Source organism: Panthera pardus, unplaced genomic scaffold, assembly GCF_024362965.1.
Source record: "Panthera pardus isolate Hobbes unplaced genomic scaffold, ASM2436296v1 HiC_scaffold_18, whole genome shotgun sequence".
Taxonomy (NCBI): domain Eukaryota; kingdom Metazoa; phylum Chordata; class Mammalia; order Carnivora; family Felidae; genus Panthera; species Panthera pardus.
The window spans coordinates 21,485,568-21,505,779 of record NW_026526743.1 but is presented as its reverse complement, the minus strand read 5'-3'; the positions used below and the strand labels follow the sequence as shown (position 1 = coordinate 21,505,779).

Sequence of the window (20,212 nt, the reverse complement as noted above, 5' to 3'; positions counted from 1 at the left end):
AGAGAATTCAGGCCAAGGATTTATGGAAGGAGTGCTCTGGTATGGAATCTTCGGGGAGGGGAGGACAAGGAAGTGGGGGAGGGGAGGGGACGAAGCCAGGCAATGAAATGCGTTCAGCTGGAGTCCACCCTCAGCCCCATGGGGAAGGAGGTCTGGAGCGTCAATGACTCCAAGAGCTGCCCCACCTTGAGGCAAGGGGTGTGGGCTTTCAAATTCCTGTTTCAGTCCGCCATTGGTTGAGGCCATCTCAAGGAGGAAGGGGATTATTCCCCAGGTATCTCCAGGCGACGTGACTCCCGAGCACTGAGGACAATTCTTAGGAGATGTGTATAGTCAAGGCAGCCAGAGATAGCTCATAGCACCTGCTACAAGCAGATCTGGCCGGGGCACCCTTGGCACCTGCCCCAGGTGGGCATGACTACCCACTGAGACCTCATTCTATCATTTTTCCTGCCGGCTGAGACCTACACTCCAGATCAGGGAAACAAGAAAATGCACCGCGTTCCAGTAAGCTCTTGAACATCTCAGAAGATAACTACCTTTCCAGGGTTCAGGCGGAAAGAAGACTTGGTGCCTGGCAGCCCAGGTTTACAAGAAGAAGGGTCAAGTTGAGAACAGCAGAGGGACCATTTTTGCCTTTATCCTGTGACATGACACTATTCCACTTAAGTAGCTGCCATCAGGCCCAATGAGAAAATACATTTCACACCGTGTCTGGCACATAGTAACCACTCGCTCCATGTTGGCTTGTTGTGAGTATCATATTCCCAAACGGTGAGGTCAAAGAAATTAGCTGGGATTTTCTTCTTAATGAAAACTCTGATAAGATAATCATTGTCAGGTGGGGAGGCTTTGACTCCCTTGCTAACTGGGATGATTAAATGTACTTGATTACACCGGGGCAATGACAGTATATAGATTTTCTTCCGTGCCAACCTCAATGGCGTCGCGGTGGCCATGACTATTAGGAAAGATTCTGAGACCGAACGAATCCAGGCTCAGGTTGAGGGAGTTCACTAATTAATTAATCCTGTCCACTGCACACACCAGAGGAGAGGTCCGAGCATGTGCAACCCAAGACAGCCCTGTCCTTCGGAGTCCTCAGAACTCATGGCTTTTATTAATCACAAAGCTCCGAGGAAGCGGATTGTAAGGGTTACTTAGCTTCTTAAGCAGCAAGTGTCAGACTCGGTGCTTTTCTGCTTTCGGGAGGTGAGATGGGGGAAAAGTCCCCAGAGTGTGCCAGACGTAGAGATATTTCCCAGGCAGTACCTGGATGCTGGAAATGAGGAGAAAGGAGGAGGAGGAGAATTTTGAGGAGAAAAAGCCCTCCACGACTTGCAGCCTCTACAATCACTAAGAGCGCTAGCATCCAAAATACAGCAAAAAGACCGACATCTCAGTGCAAAGATGGGCAAAGCATAGAACCTCTTAGACGAGAGCCAATGGCCGAAAACGCAAAGTTGCTCGATTTTCACCAGCTGCACGTGACGTGTAAAATAAAACAGCATCATCTGTGCCAAATTGGCAGAACTTTGGAACCCATGATGTAAAGCACTGGGGGGGAAGGGCGAGGGGGAGGACGGGGGCAGCCTGAGTGGGGCTACACATCTCACAGACCCTTAAGGGAACAGATTGGTGAGACCTAGTATGACAGAAAAGGTGCAGATCTTCTGTCCTTCCAGAACGTCTATCTCTGGATAAGTATCCACTAGAATAACACTGCTCAAGGAGTCCCATGGAAGGATGTTTATGGTGGAATGAGCCAAACTGCCCATCGCCAGGGAAAGGGGTAAGTAATAGTGAGGTAAGTCAGATGTCCAGTTCACCTCCGAGAAGCAAAGAAGCATCCGAGCCATGTTTACGTAGAGAACAACAGCAGGAGTGACCAGCCTTGGCTCCTAGGCCGTACACAGAATAGGAGGCTGACAGGGTAGAGGTCAGCTAGACACATGTCCCTGTACCCGCAGCAGCCTTGGGATCCCTTTCTTTTGGTGTTCGCTGACCACTTTCCCTAGGGACCCCTTCTTGGAGTTGATTCTCAGGAAGGGCCGCCGGTAGCTTTCCTGCTGGATGCTGCTTGAGCTCAAGTTCACAGAGACAGAGATGTGGGGTGAGCAGGGGGCAGAATTACAGTACCCCCATCACTCAACCCTTTGACGCCTTCTGGGCAGGTTCCTACCATCTCTGGTGCTTTAGAGCAGACGTGAACAGGGGAAGAAAGTTGTCCGGGAACCCCTGGTCTCCTTGTCCATGCTGCTGGATGGTGAGTCTCTCCATATCAATGCCTCCTTGGCACCACAAGTCAGTGGCCAATAAATTGCTCAGAGGGATTTCTTCCCCATCCTCTGGGTCTTTCCAGACTCTGAGAACTTTCTAGGCAGAGAGCCTTCCCACAAATGCCTCCGGTGCTATTTCTGTTGTGTGGACTGCTCAGAACTTTCTTGTTCACTGCTACATTAAAAATGGCGGCCTGTCATCTCTGAGTGTCGTAGGCCCTCCAGGCCTCCCCACTGCTGGCTAGTTCTCTCCCTGGTCTCTCCTCCAGGCTCAGCCCTGCAACCAGCTCCTGGGACTCTCATGAATGATCTGTTTTATCTTCACTGGGGAAAAACCTCCATGTCCTTTCTCAAGGCCAAGATGAGAGGTCTTGGGACAGCTGGCACATTCTTGAGGCAGTCCTGTGAGATCTGGGGCTGGGGGTGCAGAGGTGGATGCTGGTAGTTTCTGTGTCCTTCCATGACCTTTCTTGTGCCCATCGCCCCTTCCCTTAATTCACACCACCCTCCTCTGTGTTGTGCCAAGCCCTTGAACAGGCTTTCCCTCCACCAGCAGCGCCCCCTTCCGGCCGATCTCTGCACAGCAGTCAGGAGCGCTGCTTGCAGGGAGACACTAATACAGAGTGCCCTTGACTGTCCTTGTGAATTATTAAATACTTACTGAACATAGGATACAGAGCGGGTCAAGACAAACGCTGGCATGCACACCTTTAACTGCTGTGATGTTCATCCTGTGGGCGTCAGGGAGAGGTCAGATAGGACACTGGTCTTTGGAGAAAGAACCCCCAGGCCAGAGTCATGCAGGGGAGGACTCTCTGTAGTCCTGGCAGCTTGAGTGGCTCAGAATCAACACGTCTCAGTGAATTCAGTTCCCGGCTCAGCTACTTATCATCCCGAGGCGGTCGAGTGGATGTCCCAAGTAGCTGAGCCTAGATTGAACCCAGGTTTCTATTTCCTCCTGTGCGTCATAATCATGTCTGTCTTACCGTCTCATGGGACCTCTGAGGGTGCAGCAGAGTCATGCACAAGGAAGGGTTTTGTGACTACAGAGGCCACCCCTGTGCAGATGTGTTCCTCTGTAGCCCCTTCTCCAGGCTCATTGGTCAAGTCATCTGATCGGCAGAGATTTACTGAGAACCCATCACGTGCCGCGGATTCTTCTAGACTTGAGGGATGCAAAGAAGGACATGATCTAGTCTTCCAGCGGCTTCTAGCCTAGCAGGAGAGGATAGAAATAGAAATCCAAGAGCACAGAGTGGTCGGTGTTCTCCGGGGCAGAGAGGAAAGGCGCTGGTCTAGGCATATAACCGGTCATTTAGCTTGCGGGGGGTGGGGGCAGGGGGGAAGCCTCCTTGGCTGACCCCATGCCAGTCCGAGTGAGTAACAGGTACAAAAGTGTGAAGCAGTATGGTGCCCTCTATGGGAGAGGAGTTCAAGGAAGAGTCATGCGGTGTAGCCAATGTGGTAGGTGCCCCACCCGTATCATACCTGCACCCTCATGGACACTCACAAGTGGCTGGTTCCTAGTGCAAGCTCCTCGGGCCACAGAAGCCTGCCTGCCAGTGAGGCAGCCCAGAACGCCAGGAAGGTAACGCCCCTGGGGGCATCCCTTGCCTGATAATAGCCACCCTGGGGGGTTGGGAGACCTATCTGTGGTCTCTTCTGCACAGTGTCCCAGTGAGACTCAGCAGACCTGCGTCTGGTTGCCCACAGCAGTAACCTACTCCCGATGCCTCCTGCATTACCTGCCTTTCCTTTCCTCTCTCCCTTTCTTGCTCCCCCATTGATGTCTTCTGGGGTTACCAGCCAAATAAATGTGAACACTAGTATCCTTGTCTAAGGGCTGGCTTCTAGAAGAACCCAACTCAGGTTGGGACAAGCCAGATTGGGAAAAAGCTACCTGTTCCCCAGCTCACCCCTTACATGCGTTTCAATGGGCTGTCCCATTCAGGAGAAACTTCTGCATTTCCATGGGTTAATGTGTTTAGTCTGTTTCCGCTCTACCTGCTGACGGGTCAATGGCACAAACGCCAACCGCCCTCCGGCCTGGTAGACCCTGCCCCTCCCTCCCCTTCTTCCAGTCTCCCCATCAGACCCACACCCCTTGTTTACCAAATGTTCAATTTTGGTTATGTTACTATAAAAATCAAGCAGCTGGCAATTCCAGCTTGATTAGCAGGTCTCCAGTTTTGATTAGTAAATTACTGCGGTAATCAAGGTTAATTCTCATTGCAGTGCTCAGCAATGGATTTCATATTTTGCAGGGAAATGGTTTTCCTGCCTGGGATGGAGAACATTTCATTAAAGGAACCCAGAGATGCTAAAGGAGGGAAGGGAACCCTGGCAGGCCTGAGAATGTTTCCTGTAAGACTCCTGTCTCTCCAATCTGCCTCCAGATGGGCCCTTTCCTGGGAAAAAGGAGCCTGCACAAGACCTCTGGAACAATACCAGTTTCCGACCTCAGGGCCCTCTGAGTCTTTGAGGAACCACGGAAACCCTTTTTGCTGGAATTGGAACCTAAGTGCTGGGGGCCAGGGGACAGGGCTCAAGATAAGAGGTGCCTTTGGGCAGATGATGTCTTTAAACACCAGTAGGGACGAAAGGAGGGCAGGCGTCTGTCCCAGATGGTTGGGGGCAGCTTCTGCACTGTCTGCCCTGGGGGAGGCCTCTCTCTCCAGGGAATGAATGGCACCTGTAGACCAGGTCTGGAGTCTGAGAGACACTCAGATTGAGAGAAAGCTCGTGAGATTTCATTTCTGACTTTACCCTGGGTCCGGGGTTTGGACTGTGGAGTCTGGGTAAGTTGGGATTAAGGTGTCCTGTCCCACAACCAAGAAATAGGACAGAAGGGGAGTGCCTGTGTGGCTCAGTCCTTTGAACATCCAACTCTTGATTTCAGTTCTGGTCATGATCCCACGGTCGTGGGATGGAGCCCTGCATCGGGCTCCGCACTGAGTGTGGAGCCTGCTCGGGATTCTCTCTCTCTCTCTCTCTCTCTCTCTCTCTCTCTCTCTCTCTCTTTCTCTCTCTCTCTCTCTCCCCTCTCTGCCCCTCACCCCTGCTTGTGTGCCTGCACTCTCTCTCTCTCTCTCAAATAATAATATAAAAATCTTGGGGCACCTGGGTGGCTCAATCGGTTAAGCATCTGACTTTGGCTCAGGTTATGATCTCCCGGTTTGTGAGTTCAAGTTCTGCATCAGGCTCTGTGCTGACAACTCAGAGCCTGGGTCCTGCTTTGGATTCTGTGTTTCCCTCTCTCTCTCTGCCCCTCTTCCGCTTACAGTCTCTCTCTCTCTCTCTCTGTCCGCATCTCTCTCTCTCTATCTCTCTCTCTCAAAAATAAATAAACATTAAAAAATTTTTTTTAAATGTTAAGAAAAAAAAAGAAATAGGACAGAAGAGAGGAGGCTGGCCCAAGCCCACCCACCCAGGATCTCTCTGTGAGTTCACTCTCCATCTGTAACTCCCTATCCTGCAATCACTAAACGTCAGCAATGGACGCATTGCCTCCCATAGGTGACATTTGTCTTCGGCATCTCTTTGGGAGATGGACCCTGTCGATTAGAATTCATGTAATTTGGTAGCAGGAGAAAGCACCATGTGCTAGGTTGGCTGGATGGCTCAGAAGTGCCCTGGCCCCATCCTGTATCCTGGGTGTCTTGAGAAGGGGCTTCCTTCTTGGTGTCTCACGTTTCCATATTGCCCTTCCCAATTTCCGGAGTCCTGGAAGCTTATGAGCGCCTTTACAAAGTGGGGGTAGGAGGAGATGGGGCTTTGACCGGAAAAAGCTGGGGCAAACAGTCCCGTGTGGGGTGTAACTGACGGGTCTAAATCCTCAGTGTCTGTATGGACCACACTTCTAGGAGCAGATGTCTGCTCTGGAGGAGGCCGAGACGTGCCCACACCTCATTTCAATATGTTCCATTAGGCAGAAGGTGAAAGGCTCCCCCTCACCCTCCAAAATCTTCAGACCCCTCAGGGCTCTCAGGCAAGAGCCCTCAGATTTTCAACTCTGTGTCTTTTGCGGGCACATACACCCAACCATCCTTAATGTTTTCCTGGCACCAATGTCCCGACGTGTTTGTTTGGAGCAGTATGAATAAGGCCCCATGCAAGAAGAGGGGACCCTCGGGGAAATAATCAGAGGCCAGAAACTGATCAAACTCCTCCAGGACTCCTTGCTTAAGAGCCATTAAGTTTGCACACTTTTTTGGGTGGTGGGCGTGGGGCAACTGTCGGGGGGGGGCGGGGAATGCAACTTAGGAGGGAGACACAGGGTTCACCTCTCTCTCAGCCAGAGCGTCAGCTGGACTCAAACCTCACCCAGCCACGTTAACATCCAGCCCATCACTCGGTCAAGGCACTCCCTTCTCCATGCCCTTTTACCTCGGTTTCTTCATCTGTGAAATAGTCATTAGTTCTAATAGTAATTGAGTCAGAGGGCTGGGTGAGGACATGTGAGATAATACATCTGAAAGGTGTTAACCTCTTTAAAAAGTAGTGTTGATAGAGGTTTTTTTTTAGTTTATTTATTTATTTTGGTGGGGGGAAAGGGGCAGAGGGAGAGGGAGAGAGAATCCCGAGCAAGCTCCGCACTGTCAGCACAGAGCCTGATGTGGGGCGTGAACCCACAAACTGTGAGATCATGACCTGGGCCGAAATCAAGAGTCGAATGCTTAACCGACTGAGCCACCCAAAAAGCAGTGTTTAAATGTTATCTATTCCTGTCATTTCACAAGTGACCATGCTCCAACAGGGCAGCTCCAAGGTGCCATCCAGTGTTTGCTTCCTGTTTGCCGATGAGCCGCGAGCCAAAGCAAGCAACGTGGCCAAGCCCAGAGTCAATATGGGAGAGCCTGGACACTGGGTAATATGACTCACCGCAGCCATTGATGGAACAAGTTAGCACACATGCCTTTCTCATCCCACTGGCGATGTTGATGTTGACGACTGGCTCGGAAGAGAAATTCCTTTACCGTGACACGTGAGCACTTCGTTTCACTCAGGGATGAAACTCTGTCCCTAAGTTACCATGTTACCTATGACTCGGTTAAACTCCTTTGGCCACCTCAGTACCCAAATGGCTGTTACTTCCTGTGTGCTTCCGAGTTTTCTCTGTCCAAGCTCGTCAGCGGTTTTTACCATGTCTGCGTCTCCACGTTTGTGGCTCTCACCTCCTGGGGCCATTGGATTCTTCCTCTTCTTCTCCCCATTCCTTTGGCTTGGCTAAAACACCCGCAGGATGGAAGGGGCAGAGGAAAAGGAATTGGGAAAGAGGATACTTCAGAGTCAATGGAGAATTCAAGGATCAGACCCTTCTCGGTGGGCCGTTAGATATCAGGAAAAGTAGTTCTACTGAACTGGGTTTTCCCCAGACGAAATTTTACAAACTTTCTTAGCATCATGCAGATTTTCCTTTGTAGATGCCTGTCATCAGAGAAAAATGCCATTGTGTTGTGTCATGCTGATGCCACGCTGAGACTGGTAACCCTATCAGCCTGCAGCGAGACTACGGAGTCAGAACCCAAGAACGATGGCTTTTGGCATCATCTTCCCGCTAGTGACTGCAGGTGATGTCAGTTTGCCGAACAAAATTATAAGCAAAATGGATGTTGTGGGTCACAGCGTGGCAACGAATATATAGCTGCATTTCCTTCAATAAATCTGCCCTCTTCTGCCCGGACAAAGACATACAACCTACGGTGATTGACGTTTTCACCACTAAATTATACTATGTCTGTTTCTAGAAGAAATGTCTCCATTCCAAAATTAGCTAACCATCAACATAACATAAAATAACTTGAACACGGTGTCATTTCACAAAGATATTGATTCATGCAGACTTATTGGATTAATAACTGGTTTCCCATAAAAGGAGTAGTCACTATGTCTTTGGTAGACAGAAAAAATATACACTTTAGAACAATATATATTGGTACATTTAAGCCTGATTGCTGAGCTCAAATAAACAAAACAGTTTTCAGAGGCAACATTGCAAATGAAAACAGAGGTGACACAATGCAACTTACAAATGGATCCAGGGGTGATGGAAAGCTAATAAAAAAAGACAACTATTTATTTATTTGGGGCATTTGATTTTACTCTATTGGATTACACAAAGCTCTAATTTTTCACTGCAGTCAATCTGTATAAAAGTTCAACTGATTGAAGCACATATTTAATTCCCGAATGCCTTTTCTTTCAACCCCTACCTCTTCAGAGTTGGACAACCTTTTGGTGTCCTGAGTAGCAAAGAGGTTTGCTTATGTTGGAGCAACCAGACCAGAGGAGATATTTAAAGGCAATAGGTGATTTACTCACTCCCTAATGACAGCCAATCCACTCTTTCTCCTTGAGGACTGGTTTTGCCAATAGGTTGAGAAAATATGTTTCTTTCTGTTTTGGTTTCTTATTTTATTTATTTATATTTTTTAAGTGTGATTCCTTCAGCGAAGTTCCATGGTAATAAAGTAATTGAAATTAATCTTCCTGGTTACTCATCCAACAAATCATCCCATGGCATTAAGAATAAAATTCGAGCACCTTAACATCGGTTTGGCGTGATTTGACTCAGCTGGCTTTTCTGAACTCGTCATTTTCCCACCCTTCCCCTCGCCATGTCCAGGGCTGGCCCTGTTTGTCCCTTGACTTTGTCATGTTCATGTGCACCATTGCCCATCTATTTGGACTTGTCTCTCAGTTCTCCACATTGCTGTCTCTTTCTTTATTTTTAAAAAACATTTTTTTAACATTTATTTATTTTTTTTGAGAGAGACAGAGCATGAGTGTGAAGGGGCAGAGAGAGGGAGTCACGGATTCCAAAGCAGGCTCCAGACTCTGAGCTGTCAGCACAGAGCCCGACGTGGGGCTTGAACTCACGAACCGTGAGATCATGACCTGAGCCGAAGTTGGATGCTGAACTGGCTGAGCCACCCGGGCGTCCCTCCTTCTTTTTATTGGAATCCTTCTCTTGACCATTCAGTTTTATAGAAACAGATATACACCGTTTCATTATCCAGTTTTTTTTATTATGGCTTCCTATTACTGTCATCTCCTGCCACGGGAACATAAACTCCCTGGGGACACGCAGGGGCTCTTTTGGTCTTGTTGATGGCTATATCCACACGGGCCGGCATGGGGGCAGAACCTAGAAGGTATCCAATACCTGAATGGACACATCTCTGAGAAGAAGACTCAGAAATGACAAGTTTTCATCCCGATGTGACTCCAGCTTTCTGGCATGTCTTGGTAGGATCCCCATCGTCTTTGTACCTTTGTTTTTCTTCCCTTAAAGAAAAGTGGTCTTCACTTGCTGCCCAGAAATGGTGCACAGATAAACTCAGTGCACCACAAAAAGGAACAAAATTTATTTATTTATTTATTTATTTATTTATTTATTTATTTATTTATTTTTAAAGTGCTTTCTGCGTATTCGCGGCAGGGTTGAGAGGTAGGAAAGAGTTCGTTAATATGGAAAGCCAACCAACTATGGCTGTGAGGCCACCTCTTATGTAGGGATGGCAGGGCGCCTTTGGGAATGGCCACGGGAACTTTCAGGATCCCACCACAACTGGCTTTCTTCAATTTATCTTCTGGTGTGGAAGGAGATCACTGTTTCTGCAGTGGAACGCTAGATTAAGTAGTTGTATTAAAAAGGAATGTTTTAAAGCCCTAGAATCACACACCATGAGATGGCCACCCAAGGACAGACGTGTGGGAATGAGGCCCAGCAGGGACAGCAGATTCATGGTTCAATTTTTTGCTTATTTCTGGGCAAAAGCTGATTGAGTGAGCTGGCAGGTAGAGTGGGGGGCCGCTATTGCAACCATGGCTTTTCCGTCTCTGGCTCCCACTTCCCCCAAGTAGGTATGCGTTTGCATTAATCCTACCGTGGTAACTCCCCAGTAGCCTCAGGCTGCTCCAGATTATTTGTAGCTTGATTTATCGCTTCTCTGGAGACCGGTGCAGACAGCCTATGAACTTCCAAATCCCTGGGAGGACTTGGTAGCTGTGTTCCCATCTGGAGGCCCGTGGAGGGGACTGTTCGCTCAGATCTCTCTCTCCAGGTGAGAGAGGTAGCCGTTTGGCAAGGTCTCGGGGCTTTAGGAACAGTCTCGAATTCCCTCTGCCTGCCAAAGCTGGGAAAGCCTTGCCCATCTGCCTCGTGAACTATGAAATATCTAAGGCAGCAGTCCAGCAGCATTTAAGGTCTTTTCTGATTGGCAGAACCTGCATATAATATTGAAAAACCGGTACCAAAGAGCCCTGTAGCCACTGACTCTGGATCCTAGAAATGTGCACTCAAGCAGTGTTTATCCTACAGTCCCTAATTCCCGTCCTTATCCTGCAGGTCCAAAGAGCCTCTGCACGTCTCTCCAGAGACAGGCCTGGAACTTGCACCTGTGACGGCCACATCACTTTGCCCGTGGCTTTCCCCGGCCGTCTATCCTGGGACAATGAATCAAGTGTGTTTGGCAAATGAAGATTTTTTTTTTTAAGTTTATTTTTTTTATTTTGAGAGAGACAAAGAAAGAGGGAGAGAGAGCAGAGGGGCAGAGAGAGAGAAGGAGAGAGGGAGAATCCCAAGCAAGCTCCACACCGTGAGCACAGAGCCCGATGCGGGGCTCAAACTCACCAACCTCGAGATCATGACCTTAGCTGCTATCAAGAGTCAGATGCTTAACTGACTGAGCCACCCAGGTGCCCCCGAAGACTTTTTTTTTTAAGAGACTGGATACCTGCTGAATTTCCTTTGCAATTGGAGAAGTGCAAAACTATGTTAGTTCGGCACAGTTACACACACGTGAGAAAGGGGGAGAGAGAGGAAGTAGGTCCTACAGGAGAAGAAGGCCCAGGAGGGTAATGTCGGCCAGCACACCTTGCCGCCCCCTGAACTGCCTCAGGAACCACCTCTCCCATTCCGTGACCCTCACTTCCTTGTTTGTCCCCGACCCCCACCCCCCGCAGTGATTTTGTAATTTCCAACCCATCCTTCCTGAAGATAAAAGGCACCATGGGCGGGATCCATGAATAAAAGTCGTTATTTATCGATGCCAGTTTTGGGGAACATTTTTCCTTCTGATTCATGAACCACTTTTCTACATTCGAAAAGCAGTTCATAAATCGTTCAGCGCCGGCAGAAATTAATAATAATGAATCCATTTACATAAAATAGTCTCATCCTGCCAGGTGCTGATAATATTGGAAACTAGACCCTCTTTGGGAAGCTGGATGGCATGGCGCGTGCGTGCACGTGTGTGTGTGTGTGTGTGTGTGTGTGTGTTCCCACGCATCAGACCTCACGCCTCGTGTCTGCGAGCTTAACCCAAAGTTTATTTAGCGCCCAGTCTTGATCACCGGGAGACGCCATTCAAAAACATGGGACAAGATGAAAAGAAGAGAAACAACCCAGTGCCTTAAGAAGACAGTCACGAGCCGTGTCAGAGGTCATACCCAGCCAAATTAACCCTTAAAGCCGTTCTGAGAAACGCGCCGAGGCACAGAATCATTAATTCCCGGGAGAAACCATCACATTTGTTTGTAGCCACACACTCGCGCACAAGCGTAAACACACAACGAGCTCCTGGGGCACTGAAGCGAATGCAAAGTCAGCAGGTTGATTTATCGCAAACTGTGTTTTCCAACATACATGCCAACAAGCACAGGTTCTAACCGTTATTAGTAGGTCTTAGGGGGGAAAAGAGCACTGGGATCAAATAAGCTGGTGTGGCACCCAGCGAGGTCAAATTCAAGGGGTGCTTTCCCGCGGTAGATTACCACTCTCGCCAAAGTGGACTCAAGGGTTAGGCAAGACTTGCCGTTTGGCTTTGTTTGAGTTTTTCCCCTCAGAGACAGAGGGCTAAACCCTCCTATTCCCCAGCTCTTAGAACTGGGGTGTCTCTGATCTGCACCTGGCTCCTTTCTTGGGTCGCACACTTACCCCTTTGTCCCCTCATGTCACTCCTACGCCGATAGGAAACGTGTGGATTTTGTTTCACGTGCATTTTCGCTTTGTTTGCCTGCATTTTTAACTTGCGCAAATGACGCCGCGTCGTGTATCTCGTCGCGCGTCCTTCCTGTTTCGCCCAGGCACCCTGATTGTCACAGGCGCTCACGCTGCCCTAGGAACACACATTCTGATGCTTTGGGTTCCACACACGCTGCTCCATCATGCCCGTCCGTGGTCCCGGGGGAGGGCACCCATGTGGCAGCCGGCTTGTAACGCTGCAAGGGGCATCCTTGAGGATGAGAGCAAGGGTTCCTTCGGCGCCTGCGTCCAACAGCAGAACCGTTGGGCCACGGCACCTACATGCAATCCATCCTCCCAAGTGGCACAGATGCTCCTGGGGGCGGCCGCTCGGGTCTGCGCTCCCACCAGCAGTGATGAAAGCCCCGCATGCCTGCCAACACGTGGCACTATCCAGCTGTCTCTTTTGCCATTCTAGAAGGTGTGAAGTGCTATCTTGTTTTAATGGCATTTTCTAATTACTAATAAATGTGAGCATCTCTTCGTGTGCTTATTAATTAGCCTTTTGAATCTCTTCCGTAAATGGACTATTTATAGCCTTTGTGCATTTTTTTTTTTCTCCTTCTGGGATTGCTGTCTCCTTCTTGCCGATGTAGAGGAGTTTCTTGTCAGTTTTGGGCATCACAACTATCTCTGCCCGTTCCATCATTGCCTACTCGCTGTCCACGGCGTCCTCAGAAATTCTCATTTTTTTTCTTTCTATAGTTCCGTGGTAGGAAGGCTTCTAAGACGGCCCCCCGTGATCCCTGCCTCCTGGCATCCACACGGCTGTGAACCCTCCCCGCCTCGAGTGCGGGCCGAAGCTGACGACTCACTTCGAACCAAGGGGGTGAGGCAAAGACGACGCGAGGCCCCTCCGTGATTAGATGGCCACACATTGTGGCTTTCCATCTGCCAGCAGGCGCTGTGGGTGACAGAAGCTGGCGTGTTGGAGGTCACGTTAGCAAGGAGCTGAGAGTGGCCTGCCGGCCAGCAGGTGGTGAAGAACCTAGGCCCTCCGGCCCACAGTCTGTGGAGAGCCGGACATTCACAGGAGCTTGGAGGCCAATGGGCGGCCTGGTAGACTGGAGGTGGCCGTGGCTCGGGTCGTGACCTCGGTTGCGGTCTGCGACAGACCCTAGAGTAGAAGCCCCGGCTAAGGGACACCCAGGTTTCCCGCCCACAGAGATAACAGTGCACACAGCTTGAAGGCACTAGGTTCTGAGGTAATTTGTTACTAAGCAGTCGATAGCCCACACCGGTTCTGGGTTGCAGTCTGACGTGTAAGTCTTTAATCTGTCTCAATTTCACCCTCGTTGGTGGTGTTAGGAACAGATCCCGCTTTATTTTTCAGGAGAATTGTTGGGAATTTCAGACCTGCCACTCACAGGCTATCTCACAAGGTGAGGTGACATGGGGAAAATGGCTTCGCGCCGCGTCTCCCTCACAGAAGGCACTTAGTGAACGACCGCTCCAGATGGCAGTGGTTTACGGGCTACAAGGGGCCGTCGGAGGCGAGCTTCTCCAAACTTGTGTCCCAGTGGACCTTATCCTGGCTCCGCGTTTCATGTGGCTAAGTCTCAGAAGCTCACCTTGGACGACGCACCGTTGAGAGGGTGGGCCTTTGTTCTGGAAGCCTCCTCGGAGAGACAGGTCTCTTTGGGAGTGGACAGGACCGCTTTGAGGAGACAGTCCTGTGTCCTACAGTTGACTTTCCTACTGACTGGCTGTGCTCCCTTGAGGGGCTTCACTGCCCTTCCTGGCCTCAGGGTCCCCATGAAGCAGGGGGAAGAAGAAGAAGAAGAAGAAGAAAATGCCAATTGGAACACACCTTGAGCAGGTGCAGGCCTGGGCAGTTGGATCGCTGTTTCCCCAGGTTGCAAGAGTTGTCTCCACCAGACCTCTCCTACGGGGGACCTCGAGCTCTCTCGGATGAGATCAGATCTGTTAAAATTACTCGAATATTGCACAGTGGCCTCTGTCTCCTATCACGGCCATGATGCATTCCGACAAAGATTCCTGCCTTTAATTTTCAAGTCTATGTGAGGGGGATAAATGAAATGTGTGTGAATCTGACTCACAGTAATGTTGTTCGGGGAAGTCTCACCCAGGCGGCCTTTGGAAATCAGTCCTCCCAGAGAGGGAGTTCCACCTGATCATCTGATCCGCGGTGACAGACGAGGAGGCAGCCACACACCCAAGTCGATCCGGATGGGTTTGGAACTTTGCAAAACACCGGGCAGGGCAATAAGTTCCAGACTGAACAGCCTACGGTAAATATGAACCGTGTTTGGGGATCACGCGCTTTTGTGATAGAGCCTCAGGACACGTGTGTGCTGTAAGATTGTATGGATAAGGTGAGGTCACCACCACCCAAGGCTGCTGATTGAACAAGACCACAGGTGGTTCCGGGTAGAGAGAGAGAATGTGACAGATTGATGTGGCATCTGATTAGCTTCTGCCTCACTTACGCCATAGCTTCAGTTGTCATTGAGGAACCTGTCAAATCCCGTGAAGAAACCAACAATTACCAATACTACCAAATACTATGACTACGGCAAACACTGTGCTCATTGAGCTTCACGATATGAATTTGACACGCCATCTTGTTGAACCTTCAAAACCACCATGTGATGTAAGTACCCTCATTATCTGCATCTTACAAGAGAGTCCACAAAGGTGCGTTCTAGGGTCAACCAGAGAGGTGGCAGTAACGAAAGATCAATTTGTCATAATTAAAGAAACGGTGGACACAATGGAGACACAAATGACAGACTGGGAAAAGGTACTCGCAACTTCTTTGACCAACAAGTGGTTATATGTAGGTAAATACCAAGGATGTTAGCAGAGGCAGAAGAATGGAACAACTACAAAAGAGACAAAGGAGGTGAACCATGTAATTTACAAAAGAAGAAATCCAAAATGTTAAAAGAAAACGTGTGAAGATGCTCAGACCCATCAGAAATGAGAGAAATGCCAATTAAAACAATGAGACGGTGCCCCTTGAGGTCGATCGGATCAGCACGAGTGAGACAGACGGTGATGTTAACCTCTGGCAGGATGTGGGGGAACAGGAACTCTCATGCAGAGCTAGTTGGAGTATAGACTGATGCAAGCATTCTGGAAAACAGCCTGGCAGAGGTGAGTCAAAATGACAGTCCACGTCCTGTCTGACTGGGCAGTTCTGTTGCTCAGTACACATCTCTGAGAAAGTCTCACACAGGTCCCCAGAAGGATCTGAGCTAAGGTGCTCCCTGCAACCTTGTCTGTGGTGATGGTGAGCTGGAAGCAACCTGGGCGTCGTTCTCCGGGAGAGTGAAGGGCCGTGTCATCTGGTCGATTCCCACCTCGGGTACCATGCGGCATTAGAAGCTGCCGACTGCATCATCACTTGGCAACCCGCATGGGCATAAACACACCAGGCTCAGTGAAAACCGTAAGAAAGAGAGTAAGATAATTAATGCACTGCCATTTGCACAAAAAAAAAAAAAAAAAAAAAAAAAAAAACACCTGCATAAGAAACGTCCAATCACACTGTGAAAGAAATATAAAAAGGAATTGGAGTAAGGATGGCAGAGAATTAAAGGCAAGGGAAGTAGCTAGAGGGGGCGGGGACTCGAGGACAGCATTTGCCGTTACTTTCCATGGTAGAGAAAGGATTTGAACTTGCTCAAAGGCTGACACGGAGAAGTAAGTGAAGGGCAGAGGTGAAGAAGTAGAAGACAGAGGGGTGAAGAATGCAGAAGGTCCCTGATGAGAAAGGCAGGAGTAAAATTCCAGGCACAGGTGGAGGTGTTTGAGGTGGGCAGGTAGTGGGGAAGAAAAGATAAACAGAGTTAACTCTTGAGAATGGGGTTCAGGAAATCGAAGGGGCTCTTGGTTGATCGCCTCTTGAGAATAAAGAAATGGATGGCATGGTCAAGACTTTGAAGAGAGTAGAGAAGGTGGAAATGACCTAGGAAAAGGATGGCAGGGGGTGGGGGTGGGCAGGGAGAGGGCCCAGTGAACCAGTTACCAGGATGGGAACAGAATGAGTAGACCGGGGCTGGTTCTGGGCTTGTCTTGTTGGGCAGGAGGGCTGGAGGACAAAGGGGTGAGGGAGTGAAGGAATGGGCCCTGGATTGGGAAGAAGGGAGGAAACATGGAAACTAATAGGAGGAGTATGAGGGCTGAAGGATCTGTAGAACACACGAGGCCAGGAATACCAGCACTGGGTCCACTGCACAAAAGCCAGAGGGAGAGGTGGTCGTGGTCACGGCACCCACTTTGGGCATTTTGGGGTTTTTTTTGTTCTGTTTTTAATTTTTTTTTAACTTTTAAATGTTTTTATTTTTGAGAGAGAGAGACAGAGCATGAGCGGTGGAAGGGCAGAGAGAGAGAGGGAGACACAGAATCGAAAGCAGGCTCCAGGCTCTGAGCTGCCAGCACAGAGCCCGACGTGGGGCTCGAACTCACGAACTGCGAGATCGTGACCGGAGCCGAAGTCAGACGCCTAACCGACTGAGCCACCCAGGTGCCCTGTGTGGGCATTTTGAAATGCCAATATGGGGCAGTTTCAAGGACAAGGCCAATGGTTGGCTAGGGAGAGGGTTACTTTTTGGGCGGGAAAGGAACTGAAAGGTGAAGTTGCTCAAAATAATGGCAAGGCTAGTGCTGGGGGGGACCACCTTTCGGCCACCTCCAAACCCTCAACACATGGGAATGGGAGTCACCAACTCCCCAAGGAAGAAAGGGAACAAGATTCCAGAGAAGGTGAACTGAGGTGCTGCGGCCAGCACCCCTTCACAAGGTCACATGCACACTCCCCTGCTGCCCTGGCCTTAACTCTCAGCTCCCAAAGCTGGAGCTTCCCACCTTCGCTGACCTGCAAAAGGGGTTGTCACAGAAGCGATGTCCAGAGAGAGGAATGTGGGGTAGATGCTAAGCTATTGAGTTTCAAAATAGCATAGCATATTGTTTGAAAAAAGAAGGTTCTGAGATTCCAAGGCCATAGTTTTTGTCACTGGCACACATTTTGGAAGAGTGAAGATGAGCATATTCTGGACCCAACCAGGACCCTAGGAGAAGGGTGAGGAGAGTCGCGTGGATGGGTCTGCAGCGATGGCCGAAGTGGAGGAATGAGGTCACCCCACTGTCCTTGTCCCTGCACGAGTGACAGTGCACGGAGCCATGTAACCTTCAGCCCTGTCCTGGAGGAGCATGGTAATGACAGCCTGATGCCTGCCGATCATCTTGCAGGTGAGGGTTGCCTGTTCCCCAAGGTTAAGTTCAAGGATACATGGATCCATCTAGTATGCCCACTTCAGAACACAACACAGGCCATTCATAAACCTCACTCCCTGTGAGACAGAGTATCTCTGGGGACAGACATGGAGAATAGAAGAGAAAGCCTGTTCTATTTCCAAGGAGGGAAGAGGGATATTACCCATTTAACAACCTTTATTGTACCAGCAAAACCGGAGCAGCTTCGTGGGGCCTGCCAATCATGGGTCTTAGAGCCTTTGGGCTGTGGAAGGTCCTGGGGTCTGAAGCAGGCCTGGGATGGCCAGGAGGCAGAGGTCCTTCAAGGCATGGGATGCTGGTTTTTGGCCAACCAGGACAGGAATTTTTCGGCATTTTAACTGCAGACATAGCTGTGCTGGGGAATTTTGATCTTTGAGTAGATCCCCTGAGCACCACACTTCTGGTCAGAACTCAGCGGGGATAGGGATACACTCCTGTCTGACCTAGGGACACAAATCAGACAGCAGAGTAACAGCATCAGGTCCCAAGAGAGCGCCAGACCTGTAGGACATGGACAGGAATGACAAGGTTGGGGGACATCCGGACGTGGCGTAAGGGACTTTTCCAGAAAACACACTGAGCCTAAGGAGTAGCTCTGGAAAAAAATCCAGACACTTTAAAGACCCGGGGGTGGGGGTAGGGGCGGGGGTGGAGCTGGGTGGCTCAGTCCGTTGGCTAAGTGTTGACTTTGGCTCGGGTCATGATCTAGCGGTTCGTGAACTTGAGCCTGTTTGAGATTCTGTGTCTCCCTCTCTCTCTCTCTCTCTCTCTGTTCCTCCCCCGCTTGTGCTCTCTGTCTTTCTAGTAAACAAATAAACATTAAAAAAAATTGTTTTAAAGACCCCGGGAGCAGAAATTACTTGTGTGGAAGGGAAGGTCTCCTCAAATTCTCCAAGTTACGGTAGTACATGTATACCTAGAAGCTGATCTCTGTGGAGGTTCGCATGGTGAGAACAAATCTGACTCGAGTCACTGAGTCTGCCTGGGGCGGCCGTCCCTCCTACTTGGACAACATCACTCCCTAAGTGAGCATCTGTAGCTGCTGGGCAGGGGGGGCGGGCGGGCAGGCGCGATGCAGATTTGTGATTTGGAGGTTCAGGCCAGTGGTGTTGAGGCAGATTTTGTGATTTGGGGTAACTGATTTGGAGGTGCAGGCCAGTGGCGTTGAGTTGGGGCCCCAGCCAGGCTAAGGAGCCATGAACTCCGACAAGATGGCTGGCGATGGCTGGCGATGGCTGGCACCTTCTGTGGCTGGGGAGGAAGCCCCTGAGTGAGGACCCAGATCAGACACGGCGATGCATCTGTTTGTGTTCACTCTGAGATGACAGGGACATATCGATCCTATGGTTCGCTGGCTCACAAAGGGCTGGGGGCAAAATCAAGGCAATGAGTACAAGAGACGATCGCACTACAATTGCTGTCATTAGGGGGAGTGGAGTCCACAGCATTTGGCCCGTCACGGAGGCAGGAGACTGTGGGGAAATCTGGGCACGTTCCAAACACAATCAAATCCTGCAGGCATTAGGAACATTCCCGAATCCACACCCTCCATGCTAGGGTGCTGAAACGCTGAAGGACCATTACCCCCCTGGCCCTTCTATTTCTGTCCGCTGTGAGCGCTCCTTTGGAAATGGTGGGGATTTTGCATTTATCAGAAAATTGCTTACTGACTCTAATCAGCTATGTTTAAGGTTTTATTTTAGCTAGATAATGAATAAGACTAAATTGATGTCAGGCATGAAGTAATTTTAACCAATACCTTCAAAAGTCTCTAATACCAAATATTGGAAAATTATATGTAGGGTAATCTAAATAATGAGACGTTAAAATTTCTTGGATCCCGGGAACTCTTCTCTTCATTTTGTTCCTCTCTCTCTTTCAACCTCACTGTGGGAGGCTCCGTCGCTGACATCTTTATATATGATGTTCTCATTTCAAAATGCCACTGAACCTTCAAATGAACGCTTGCGTATGATCCTTGAATACAAAAATACTTAAATCAAGATTTTTATGTTTTGGTGCAGTCAGCCAGAATGCACAGAGAGAAATGGGAAGGCTCAGCTCAGGACCCTACCCCGGGAAGGCAAGAAGGGTCCTTCTGAGGAGGGGAGGCCATGCGTGAGGGAGGCACGTGACCAGCGAGGGGCGTGGATGCATCCAGAGACACTGAAAGATGAAGCATTTAAGAGCATCCTTCCTCTGGAACCGAATCGCGAGAAGGAATGTCTTCTCCTTACGCTGAGGACCTGACCAGATGCTCTGAGAGGAAAGAGTGTGTTGTGATGGGTGCTCTGCTCCTCACTGGCGGCTTCCTCTGTGTCCCAGGACACGGTCCACCTGGGTCTACATGAAGACGTGGCCACCACCTGTTAATTTCTCCATGATTCCGGTCTCACACCAAAACGATGGGGCATCGACTACACGCCAGAACTCGGCTAGATGCTTTCCTGATGCGATCGAACTTGATGTTACAGGGAGCTTCTGTCTGCTTTTATCACCCCTTTTTGTGGCTGAGAAAACAGGAGCGTGGAGGTGTGACCAGCTTGCACAAGCATATACAGAGGGAGGAGAGGAGGCAGAGGATGAACCCAGAGCCACCTGGTTCTGGAGCCCATACCCTTGAGAGGGTGTGGCCTCTGAAGGA

The 20,212-nt window shown here is 49.7% G+C and overlaps 2 long non-coding RNA genes across 2 annotated transcripts; both read left to right on the top strand.

Moving 5' to 3' along the window:
* Positions 1-1,613: 1,613 nt before the first annotated feature.
* LOC109251577 (uncharacterized) lies at positions 1,614-8,927 on the top strand. Its single transcript, XR_008423362.1, has 3 exons — positions 1,614-1,792; positions 4,544-4,643; positions 7,036-8,927. It is a non-coding gene; the product is annotated as an uncharacterized LOC109251577 (long non-coding RNA).
* A 182-nt stretch (positions 8,928-9,109) lies between these two features.
* On the top strand, positions 9,110-11,335 carry LOC128778081 (uncharacterized). Its single transcript, XR_008423476.1, has 2 exons — positions 9,110-9,527; positions 10,630-11,335. It is a non-coding gene; the product is annotated as an uncharacterized LOC128778081 (long non-coding RNA).
* Positions 11,336-20,212: the final 8,877 nt, after the last annotated feature.